The 13,399-nt window shown below is 43.7% G+C and overlaps 1 protein-coding gene across 2 annotated transcripts in view; it reads left to right on the forward strand.

The window, feature by feature from the left end:
* Positions 1 to 13,399, forward strand: part of LOC134608260 (microtubule-actin cross-linking factor 1, isoforms 6/7-like) — a 236,079-nt gene that overhangs the window by 33,334 nt on the left and 189,346 nt on the right. Inside the window, exon 1 of one of the 2 annotated variants that reach the window (XM_063450948.1) lies at positions 3,895 to 3,951. The exons of the other annotated variant lie outside the window; for it this stretch is intronic. The gene's annotated coding sequence lies outside the window, so the exon portion shown is untranslated. Of the gene's footprint in view, positions 1 to 3,894; positions 3,952 to 13,399 lie in introns of those variants that run through there. 2 annotated transcript variants of the gene reach the window in all.

The raw sequence follows: 13,399 nt of genomic DNA on the forward strand, positions 1-13,399 counted from the left end.
CTCCAACTGCTACACTGCTCTGTAAATGACACCTCCAACTGCTACACTGCTCTATAACTGACACCTCCAACTGCTACACTGCTCTGTAACTGACACCTCCAACTGCTCCAAAGGACTATAACTGACACCTCCAACTGTTACACTGCTCTATAACTGACACCTCCAACTGCTACACTGCTCTATAATTGACACCTCCAAATGCTACACTGCTCTGTAACTGACACCTCCAATTGCTACACTGCTCTGTAACTGACACCTCCAACTGCTCCAAAGGACTATAACTGACACCTCCAACTGTTACACTGCTCTATAACTGACACCTCCAACTGCTACACTGCTCTATAATTGACACCTCCAAATGCTACACTGCTCTATAACTGACACCTCCAACTGCTCCAAAGTTCTATAACTGATACATCCAACTGCTCCAAAGGTCTATAACTGATACGTCCAACTGCTGCACTGCTCTATAACTGACACCTCCAACTGCTACACTGCTCTATAACTGTAACCTGCAACTGCTACACTGCTCTATAACTGATACCTCCAACTGCTACACTGCTCTATAACTGACACCTCCAACTGCTACACTGCTCTGTAACTGACACATCCAACTGCTGCGCTGCTCTATAACTGACACTTTCAACTGCTACACTGCTCTATAACTGACACCTCCAACTGCTACACTGCTCTATAACTGACACCTCCAACTGCTACACTGCTCTATAACTGACACCTCCAACTGCTACACTGCTCTATAACTGACACCTCCAACTGCTACACTGCTCTATAACTGACACCTCCAACTGCTACACTGCTCTATAACTGACACCTCCAACTGCTACACTGCTCTATAACTGACACCTCCAACTGCTACACTGCTCTATAACTGACACCTCCAACTGCTACACTGCTCTATAACTGACAACTCCAACTGCTACACTGCTCTATAACTGACACCTCCAACTGCTACACTGCTCTATAACTGACACCTCCAACTGCTACACTGCTCTATAACTGACACCTCCAACTGCTACACTGCTCTGTAACTGACACATCCAACTGCTACACTGCTCTGTAACTGACACCTCCACCTGCTACACTGCTCTATAACTGATACCTCCAACTGTTACACTACTCTATAACTGACACCTCCGACTGCTACACTGCTCTATAACTGTAACCTCCAACTGCTACACTGCTCTATAACTGACAACTCCAACTGCTACACTGCTCTATAACTGGCACCTCCAACTGCTACACTGCTTTATAACTGACACCTACAACTGCTGCACTGCTCTATAACTGACACCTCCAACTGCTGCACTGCTCAATAACTGACACCTCCAACTGCTACACTGCTCTATAACTGACACCTCCAACTGCTACACTGCTTTATAACTGACACCTCAATCTGCTACACTTCTCTATAACTGACACCTCCAACTGCTACACTGCTTTATAACTGACACCTCCAACTGCTACACTGCTCTATAACTGACACCTCCAACTGCGGCACTGCTGTATAACTGTAACCTCCAACTGCTACACTGCTCTATAACTGATACCTCCAACTGCTGCACAGCTCTATAACTGATACCTCCAACTGCTGCACTGCTCTATAACTAACACCTCCAACTGCGGCACTGCTCTATAACTGTAACCTCCAACTGCTACACTGCTCTATAACTGATACCTCCAACTGCTACACTGCTCTATAACTGACACCTCCAACTGCTACACTGCTCTATAACTGACACCTCCAACTGCTGCACTGCTCTATAACTGTAACCTCCAACTGCTACACTGCTCTATAACTGATACCTCCAACTGCTACACTGCTCTATAACTGATACCTCCAACTGCTACACTGCTCTATAACTGACACCTCCAACTGCTATACTGCTCTATAACTGACACCTCCAACTGCTGCACTGCTCTATAACTGACACCTCCAACTGCTACACTGCTCTATAACTGATACCTCCAACTGCTCCAAAGGTCTATAACTGACACCTCCAACTGCTACACTGCTCTATAACTGACACCTCCAACTGCTACACTGCTATATAACTGACACCTCCAACTGCTACACTGCTCTATAACTGACACCTCCAACTGCTACACTGCTCTATAACTGATACCTCCAACTGCTGCACTGCTATATATCTGATACCTCCAACTGATACACTGCTCTATAACTGACACCTCCAACTGCTACACTGCTCTATAACTGACACCTCCAACTGCTACACTGCTCTATAACTGATACCTCCAACTGCTGCACTGCTCTATAACTGATACCTCCAACTGTTACATTGTGACATTGACAGATAACCTGTACTACTTGTTGATGAGACTGATCTCTAAATAACCGGCAGGTTCCCTTATTGTTTCAGCCCTCTTTGGTCAGTGTGGAAAGGGGTATTGTAATAAGCCAAAACAGGATCTGGGGGTGAATGGACAGATTTCAGGGTCACTCAGTAAGTCGGTCCTTTTGTTGGTAGAACTTTGTTAATATCTCAGTGTAAAGTAATGACTCTCTCATGGATATCCATCCAGTCTGTTCTAATTACTCTGTTATGTTATTGGGACCAATAGGAACATAAAATTACCTGTTCCTGCTATTTGTGTTATACATTCTCTATATTATATGCTCTCTATATTATTTGTTCTATATTATATGTTCTCTATATTATACGTTCTATATTATATGTTCTCTACATTATACGTTCTATATTATATGTTCTCTATATTATATGTTCTATATTGTATGTTCTCTATATTATACGCTCTTTATATTATATGCTCTCTATATTAAACGTTCTCTATATTATATGTTCTATATTATATGTTCTATATTATATGCTCTCTATATTATACGTTCTCTATATTATATGTTCTATATTATATGTTCTCTATAGTATATGCTCTCTATATTATGCGGTCTCTATATTATATGCTGTCTATATTATATGTTCTATATTATATGCTCTCTATATTATTTGTTCTCTATATTATATGCTCTCTATATTATATGTTCTCTATATTATATGCTCTCTATATTATATGCTCTCTATATTATACGTTCTCTATATTATATGCTCTCTATATTATACGTATTCTATATTATATGCTCTCTATAGTATATGCTCTCTATATTATATGCTCTCTATAGTATATGTTCTATATTATATGCTCTCTATATTATATGTTCTATATTATACGTTCTCTATATTATTTGCTCTCTATATTATACGTTCTCTATGTTATACGTTCTCTATGTTATATGTTCTATATTATATGTTCTATATTATATGTTCTATATTATATGCTGACACACGTTGCAATCACAAAGCCCCCCAAACCCTGGCAAACCCCAATCCTGCACCCCCTAAGCTGGCATAAATGGAATTGGGCAAATGAATAATTGTGTCTCTCTGCAGGTTTCTTCCTTAGAGAGGGCGTAAGCGTTCTCATTTAGTGCACCTTTAGCTTGTGAGGTTTGGGAGCTGACAGTTTAGCGCAGCTTGGATAAGCTTGTTGTCCATATTCAGCCCTCCCCCTCTTCCCCCCTTTCCCATCTCAGCAGCCGAGCAGGATAAAGGGATCGCAGAACAATGCTGTCTCCCGCCTGTTTGGGAGCAATGAAAAGGCTCCCTGCAGCACACTGAGTTACTCTGGACACCAAGGAGAATTTCTAGAGAGCTGCTGAGCGCACGGATGTGATTATCTTTAAATTGTGCCAAGTATGTGGCATGGAATCTGACGTGCCAAATTTGGTGGAGTTTTGGTGCAACATCATGGTTCCGAGAGTGCTTAGTTACAAGATGCTCGACCGGCTGTACGACTGAGGAGTGACAGGTGCAAGACTGGGAGACTGGACGCTGGATGCCCCAAAACGCACATCTGGAGGTTGGAGAATAAACAAAGAGCAGCCATGAGATTAAGGTAAGCGGATGTAGGGTACAAACACCAACACACATACAGCTTTACTGGGGCTCATTTCTAAAAAGTGGGGCAGTTACCATGGAAACTGGTGGGATGTTCCTCCTCCACATTCAGAACTTTATATAAACACAAAGGTATTTGTAAAGATAGTAACTCAGTGTGTGACAAGGAATGGGTGTAATTAGCTAATGCTGATCTGGCCCACGTTTAGTGTTACATAACAGCCGATAAGAGTCCACTCCTTTTATTTTCATTCTGTTTTCTAAATGTGCCTCTAGAACTGTCTATGTTAGCTTTGCTGACCACCTCCCTCCTCTGCCTCCCATCACCCTCTTTAATAAGAGAACCACACTCCGATTATCTGTCAGATCAAACGGGCAAAAACGAAAGACGTCACTAAACTCCATATCCCGGTAAATTGAAAAATCGAGCCTACCAGAGACCGCAGATCTTGGTACATTTCGACTAAATGATAGTTTTCAATTCATCACAATTACATTTTCAACAAAGACACGTTATATTTATCTGCAACAGTGAATATCCTACAGTCAATACATTAGAGTGGGTTTTGACAATAAATGAAATAATTACTGTAAAGAAGGCCGGTTCCTTGTGGGTGGTCTAACTGATTAAGTGGAAGGAGCTACTTACAAAACTCTGACTTGTTGAGAATTGATGGTGAAGTTTGTTTACTAAACACTGAACTATGGAGAAACTAGCAGAGCGTGGACTCCAGCAGAGAGGGAAACTGTTCCCAAATCAGACATTTCGACGTCCATGTTGCAATTTGGTAATGAAGTCACTGCGATTCGTTGTTGGCGCATGTAGACATGTAGACTGCAATTCTGAAGCGGAAACATTGTCAGCTATTACGAAAAGGCATAGCGATTCAGTTATCAATACGCAGGACACAGCGTGGGATTGTGGGAGAACACAAGCTGTGCGGTTTGTGCTAGGCTGTAAGCGGGATGCTTCGCAGGCGAATGCACTGTATCAAGCGCAGCTGCAGATTGTACAGCACCGGCCATTGTTTCCTGCGTTCAGTGTCACCGAGATCGGCGGTTAGTGTGGCTCTGTGTGTTCATGGTTGGTAGGTGGCTCTATGACCTGATGGTTGGTAGGTGGCTCTGTGTGTTCATGGTTGGTAGGTGGCTCTGTGACCTTATGGTTGGTAGGTGGCTCTATGACCTGATGGTTGGTAGGTGGCTCTGTGTGTTCATGGTTGGTAGGTGGCTCTGTGACCTTATGGTTGGTAGGTGGTTTGGTGCGTTTATGGTTGGTAGGTGGTTCGGTGTATTTCTAGTTGGTAGGTGTGTCTGTGAGTTCATGGTTGGTAGGTGTCTCTGTATGTTTATGGTTGGTAGGTGTCTCTGCATTGGTAGGTGTCTGTGTGTATATGGTTGGCAGGTGGCCCTGCATTGGTAGTGTTGCTCGGTGTTTATATGGTTGGTAGGTGGCCCTGTGTGTCTCTGCATTGGTAGGTGTCTGTGTGGTTGGTAGGTGTCTCTGCATTGGTAGGTGTCTCTGCATTGGTAGGTGTCTCTGCATTGGTAGGTGTCTGTGTGGTTGGTAGGTGTCTCTGCATTGGTAGGTGGCTCTGTGTGTGCAAGGTGGGTGCTGCTGGTGTATAAGTACTGTACATATAGAATAACCACACTTGTCCCTAATCAGACTGGGGTGCCAACATGTCTTCATGCTTTCTGTGCCAGGGCAAGGTAGGTACCATGGCAGGTTCTTGTGACTGGAGAGGAATGGTCGGCAGTGTGAGTTTGGGGGCACAGATTGGCAATGCAGCATATCGACTGCTCCATACAGACAGACAAGGAATGAGTACTAATAATAATGTATTATCCCACCGAGACTTGTGCCTCTTTTCCATGCATCTGTTCTCATTATACCTTTTCCCAATCCAACAGCATTTTTTTCCATCCAACTTGGAAAAATGAAATGCAGATTTCTCTTCTAGGAATGAACGTTGTGACTCTGAGGTTTGAACAGGAGCACCTACCACCAGTCCTATAATATAGTAACATGTCCGACTTTAGCCTAATCTGCCCCCAGGGCTCTCAGTCTATCATTTCCATCCATGGTTGTGTAACTTTCAACAGTTAAAGTGAAACGAATAGTTCTAAAAAAAATATATCCATTTACTAAACTTGGCACAAATGGTACAAGTACCTCTGCAGCCAGTGAAGATCCAATCCCTTGCTTTGCTAGTGCCGTACATTGTCCAATCAGAGGCAGTTTGGAATTTTAGGGCTGTATTGGTTTTATTAGAACTTGCTGTATAAAGCTACTCTGTACTTAACAGCTTATCAGGCACAGCCAAACACTGGGTGAGGCTGATTGGAGTTATATTGTAACTCACACCAACCTCAGCCAGAATCTCACTGAGCATGATAGGAGTTGTAGTGCATCAGGAGCACACAGATTACCCACACAATGATTTGTGATTTAAGTTCTGACCCCTGCAATCAGTTAAACGATAATAACCAACGTGTGTTTTATTCTTAATCCGGGAGACGGAGAGTAAATGGTCAATGGTTAGTCACTAAACTTCGAATATTAACAAATCATCCCAAATATCCCAGCTAGCACTATAACGGAGTTGGAGAATTCATCCCAAATATCCCAGCTAGCACTATAACGGAGTTGGAGAATTCTCCCAAATATCCCAGCTAGCACTATAACGGAGTTGGAGAATTCATCCCAAATATCCCAGCTAGCACTATAACGGAGTTGGAGAATTCATCCCAAATATCCCAGCTAGCACTATAACGGAGTTGGAGAATTCTCCCAATTATCCCAGCTAGCACTATAACGGAGTTGGAGAATTCTCCCAAATATCCCAGCTAGCACTATAACGGAGTTGGAGAATTCTCCCAAATATCCCAGCTAGCACTATAACGGAGTTGGAGAATTCTCCCAAATATCCCAGCTAGCACTATAACGGAGTTGGAGAATTCATCCCAAATATCCCAGCTACTACTATAACAGAGTTGGAGAATTCATCCCAAATATCCCAGCTAGCACTATAACGGAGTTGGAGAATTCTCCCAAATATCCCAGCTAGCACTATAACGGAGTTGGAGAATTCTCCCAAATATCCCAGCTAGCACTATAACGGAGTTGGAGAATTCTCCCAAATATCCCAGCTAGCACTATAACGGAGTTGGAGAATTCTCCCAATTATCCCAGCTAGCACTATAACGGAGTTGGAGAATTCATCCCAAATATCCCAGCTAGCACTATAACGGAGTTGGAGAATTCATCCCAAATATCCCAGCTAGCACTATAACGGAGTTGGAGAATTCTCCCAATTATCCCAGCTAGCACTATAACGGAGTTGGAGAATTCTCCCAAATATCCCAGCTAGCACTATAACGGAGTTGGAGAATTCTCCCAAATATCCCAGCTAGCACTATAACGGAGTTGGAGAATTCTCCCAAATATCCCAGCTAGCACTATAACGGAGTTGGAGAATTCTCCCAAATATCCCAGCTAGCACTATAACGGAGTTGGAGAATTCTCCCAAATATCCCAGCTAGCACTATAACGGAGTTGGAGAATTCATCCCAAATATCCCAGCTACTACTATAACAGAGTTGGAGAATTCATCCCAAATATCCCAGCTAGCACTATAACGGAGTTGGAGAATTCATCCCAAATATCCCAGCTAGCACTATAACGGAGTTGGAGAATTCTCCCAATTATCCCAGCTACTACTATAACGGAGTTGGAGAATTCTCCCAAATATCCCAGCTAGCACTATAACGGAGTTGGAGAATTCATCCCAAATATCCCAGCTAGCACTATAACGGAGTTGGAGAATTCTCCCAAATATCCCAGCTAGCACTATAACGGAGTTGGAGAATTCTCCCAAATATCCCAGCTAGCACTATAACGGAGTTGGAGAATTCTCCCAATTATCCCAGCTACTACTATAACGGAGTTGGAGAATTCTCCCAAATATCCCAGCTAGCACTATAACGGAGTTGGAGAATTCTCCCAATTATCCCAGCTACTACTATAACGGAGTTGGAGAATTCATCCCAAATATCCCAGCTAGCACTATAACGGAGTTGGAGAATTCTCCCAAATATCCCAGCTACTACTATAACGGAGTTGGAGAATTCTCCCAAATATCCCAGCTAGCACTATAACGGAGTTGGAGAATTCTCCCAAATATCCCAGCTAGCACTATAACGGAGTTGGAGAATTCTCCCAAATATCCCAGCTAGCACTATAACGGAGTTGGAGAATTCTCCCAAATATCCCAGCTAGCACTATAACGGAGTTGGAGAATTCTCCCAAATATCCCAGCTAGCACTATAACGGAGTTGGAGAATTCTCCCAATTATCCCAGCTAGCACTATAACGGAGTTGGAGAATTCTCCCAAATATCCCAGCTAGCACTATAACGGAGTTGGAGAATTCTCCCAAATATCCCAGCTAGCACTATAATGGAGTTGGAGAATTCTCCCAAATATCCCAGCTAGCACTATAACGGAGTTGGAGAATTCATCCCAAATATCCCAGCTAGCACTATAACGGAGTTGGAGAATTCTCCCAAATATCCCAGCTACTACTATAACGGAGTTGGAGAATTCTACCAAATATCCCAGCTAGCACTATAACGGAGTTGGAGAATTCATCCCAAATATCCCAGCTAGCACTATAACGGAGTTGGAGAATTCTCCCAAATATCCCAGCTAGCACTATAACGGAGTTGGAGAATTCTCCCAAATATCCCAGCTAGCACTATAACGGAGTTGGAGAATTCATCCCAAATATCCCAGCTAGCACTATAACGGAGTTGGAGAATTCTCCCAAGTATCCCAGCTAGCACTATAACGGAGTTGGAGAATTCATCCCAAATATCCCAACTAGCACTATAACGGAGTTGGAGAATTCTCCCAAATATCCCAGCTAGCACTATAACGGAGTTGGAGAATTCTCCCAAATATCCCAGCTAGCACTATAACGGAGTTGGAGAATTCATCCCAAATATCCCAGCTAGCACTATAACGGAGTTGGAGAATTCTCCCAAATATCCCAGCTAGCACTATAACGGAGTTGGAGAATTCTCCCAAATATCCCAGCTAGCACTATAACGGAGTTGGAGAATTCATCCCAAATATCCCAGCTAGCACTATAACGGAGTTGGAGAATTCTCCCAAGTATCCCAGCTAGCACTATAACGGAGTTGGAGAATTCATCCCAAATATCCCAACTAGCACTATAACGGAGTTGGAGAATTCTCCCAAATATCCCAGCTAGCACTATAACGGAGTTGGAGAATTCTCCCAAATCAATTGTTTTAGCCTCAATCTTGCTATTTGGATTGGATTTGATAATGTTCAGAGTTTAGTGAATAAGCCATTGTTTGTCCCTCCCCCAGCCATGGGCAGTGTGGGCTTAGCATGCTGTGTGCGGATATTGGCAGAGAGTGCATTTAAAGTGATACTTTGTAATAATAATCCGAGCCGCCCTGCCCCCTCTAATAATCAGAGAACGTCTCCCGTCCCCTATGGTGGGAAAATGTCAGTCAGACTGTGGTGGAGGACACTAGCTTGCAATGTGTTGTTTGCTCGGAATTCTCTTTTGTTCACAATGTTTTGTTCTCGGGAGATGCCAAGATGTATCAATGACACTCCCCGTGCAGCGTGAATAGAGGGGGTGGGGCTTATCATAAGACAGTTCAAAGGTCGCCTCCACTGGGAGCCTCACCTATCAGCACAGTGTGAAAAACAAAACTTATAGAAAACTTTATCAAACAATTCATTCTCCTTCATTAACTAAACAAGTTTCCTCACCTGCATCCTCCTACACTCCCATACTGTTACCCCAGAGACAAGTGAAACGGGGGTCCCACTGTCAGCCCACCCAGCCAGGATTAATTCAGATTAGCTCAGTACAAACGGCGAGGCCAGTTAAATTTTGTCCACAATGCCTTAATCAGGCTTAATTTCTACTTCCTAAACGTCATACTATTAAATACACACTGTATGTACCTATAGCAGTACTAAGAGCCCTTAATATGTAGAGCTTGGAGGGGAGACCAAGATACAATAATATGATATGATATAGAGAGAGACCAGGGAGATGGGGATATGATATGATATAGAGAGAGACCAGGGAGATCGGGATATGATATGATATAGAGAGAGAGACCAGGGAGATCGGGATATGATATAGAGAGAGACCAGAGAGATGGGGATATGATATGATATGATATAGAGAGAGACCAGGGAGATCGGGATATGATATAGAGAGAGACCAGGGAGATCGGGATATGATATAGAGAGAGAGACCAGGGAGATTGGGATATGATATAGAGAGAGAGACCAGGGAGATTGGGATATGATATAGTGAGAGACCAGGGAGATCGGGATATGATATAGAGAGAGACCAGGGAGATCGGGATATGATATAGAGAGAGACCAGGGAGATCGGGATATGATATAGAGATATCGGGATATGATATAGAGAGAGACCAGGGAGATCGGGATATGATATAGAGAGAGACCAGGGAGACCGGGATATGATATAGAGAGAGACCAGGGAGATTGGGATATGATATAGAGAGAGACCAGGGAGACCGGGATATGATATGATATAGAGAGAGACCAGGGAGATCGGAATATGATATGATAGAGAGAGAGAGAGACCAGGGAGAGCGGGATATGATATGACATTGAGAGAGACCAGGGAGACCGGGATATGATATGATATAGAGAGAGACCAGGGAGATTGGGATATGATATAGAGAGAGACCAGGGAGATTGGGATATGATATAGAGAGAGACCAGGGACATCGGGATATGATATAGAGAGAGACCAGGGAGACCGGGATATGATATGATATAGAGAGAGACCAGGGAGAGCGGAATATGATATGATATAGAGAGAGACCAGGGACATCGGGATATGATATGATATAGAGAGAGACCAGGGACATCGGGATATGATATAGAGAAAGACCAGGGAGACCGGGATATGATATGATATAGAGAGAGACCAGGGAGAGCGGAATATGATATGATATAGAGAGAGACCAGGGAGATCGGAATATGATATGATATAGAGAGAGACCAGGGAGATCGGAATATGATATGATATAGAGAGAGACCAGGGAGATCGGGACATGATATGATATAGAGAGAGACCAGGGAGATCGGGATATGATATAGAGAGAGACCAGGGAGATCGGGACATGATATGATATAGAGAGACCAGGGAGAACAGGATATGATATGATATAGAGAGAGAGACCAGGGAGATCAAGAGATGATATGATATAGAGAGAGACCAGGGAGATTGGGATATGATATAGAGAGAGACCAGGGAGATCGGGATATTATATGATATAGAGAGAGAGAGACCAGGGAGAGCGGGATATGATATGATATAGAGAGAAACCAGGGAGATCGGAATATGATATGATATAGAGAGAGACCAGGGAGATCGGGATATGATATAGAGAGAGAGAGACCAGGGAGAGCGGGATATGATATGATATAGAGAGAGAGACCAGGGAGAGCGGGGTACTATATGATATAGAGAGAGAGACCAGGGAGATCGGAATATGATATAGAGAGAGACCAAGGAGATCGGGATATGATATGATAGAGAGAGAGAGAGACCAGGGAGAGCGGGATTTGATATGATATAGAGAGAGAGACCAGGGAGAGCGGGGTATGATATGATATAGAGAGAGAGACCAGGGAGAGTGGGGTATGATATGATATAGAGAGAGACCAGGGAGATCGGGATATGATATAGAGAGAGACCAGGGAGATCAGGATATGATATGACATTGAGAGAGACCAGGGAGATCGGGATATGATATAGAGAGAGACCAGGGAGAGCGGGATATGATATGATATAGAGAGAGAGACCAGGGAGAGCGGGATATGATATGATATGATATAGAGAGAGACCAGGGAGATCGGGATATGATATAGAGAGAGACCAGGGAGATCAGGATATGATATGACATTGAGAGAGACCAGGGAGAGCGGGATATGATATAGAGAGAGACCAGGGAGATCGGGATATGATATAGAGAGAGACCAGGGAGAGCGGGATATGATATGATATAGAGAGAGAGACCAGGGAGAGCGGGATATGATATGATATGATATAGAGAGAGACCAGGGAGATCGGGATATGATATAGAGAGAGACCAGGGAGATCAGGATATGATATGACATTGAGAGAGACCAGGGAGAGCGGGATATAATATAGAGAGAGACCAGGGAGAGCGGGATATGATATAGAGAGAGACCAGGGAGAGCGGGATATGAAATGATATAGAGAGAGAGACCAGGGACAGCGGGATATGATATTATTTATGTGTATACGCTGTGACGGACCGCCTGGCACCCTGACCGGGTACCTCCGTCAATCGCTGCTTCCTAACACTTGCGAGCTTCATAAGCACTGCACTGGAACAACCACCGTTAACCCCACAAACCACTGCAGCTTGTCTCGCTGTCCTCCACCCACCCTGTACCTAGGACCAGGATCCAGCTTCCAGTGGGTAGACCTCTCCTAGTCCAGAGAGCGAAGCAGGTTGCTCTTATAAGAGCAAGTGTTGTGATACAAGGGAGTATAGTGATTATAGCAATCCCCAGAGAGTGAATATAGCTCTCCAATCCCCCAAACATGAGCCTAGATTTCATGAAGGGTAAAACGAATCTCAGTTTAATGGTAGCCACAACTGGCCTTTTATGACAGTCCCTATGCAAGAGGCACTCCCCCCTGGACCTGAGAGTAAACCACAGTAGAAACAAATACACAATCACATTGGCTCTCAGGTCCAGGACACTCCCATACAAAATAGATCAATCCTCCCCTATGCCTGGGAGATAATTGAGTCAGGAACTGTACTAAACTCAATTATTTCCAAACACAAAAAAACACACATTTTTACAAACCCCCCAAAATACCTTCAAACACACAAAACCCCCAGAGTTACATCCCCTGATAGCCCTGATCTGGGTGACCAACATATCAAAACATCACCCACATCAGTTCAGGGGTTCAGGAATTTCACATGGTCCCAGGGCCGCCACCAGAAATTTTGGGGCCCCTAACTCAGCTCAGGGTCTGGGCCCCCTGGGGCCCGCCTCCAAATACTGCCCACTGGGTCCACACACAGACACAAACGCACACAGATACATACTAACAGACACACATACTGAAACAGACATACACGCATACAGGCATACATACTGACACACACATACTGAGACATACACACAGGCATACATAGTGACAGACAGACACATACTAACATACATACAGACACACATGCAAGAGGACATAAAGACACATACATACAGACACCAACATACATACATACATACATACACACACACACACACACATTCATACATACAGACACTGACATCCATACACACATACATTCATAATGGCATAC

Source organism: Pelobates fuscus, chromosome 4 (assembly GCF_036172605.1).
Source record: "Pelobates fuscus isolate aPelFus1 chromosome 4, aPelFus1.pri, whole genome shotgun sequence".
In the NCBI taxonomy this organism is placed as follows: domain Eukaryota; kingdom Metazoa; phylum Chordata; class Amphibia; order Anura; family Pelobatidae; genus Pelobates; species Pelobates fuscus.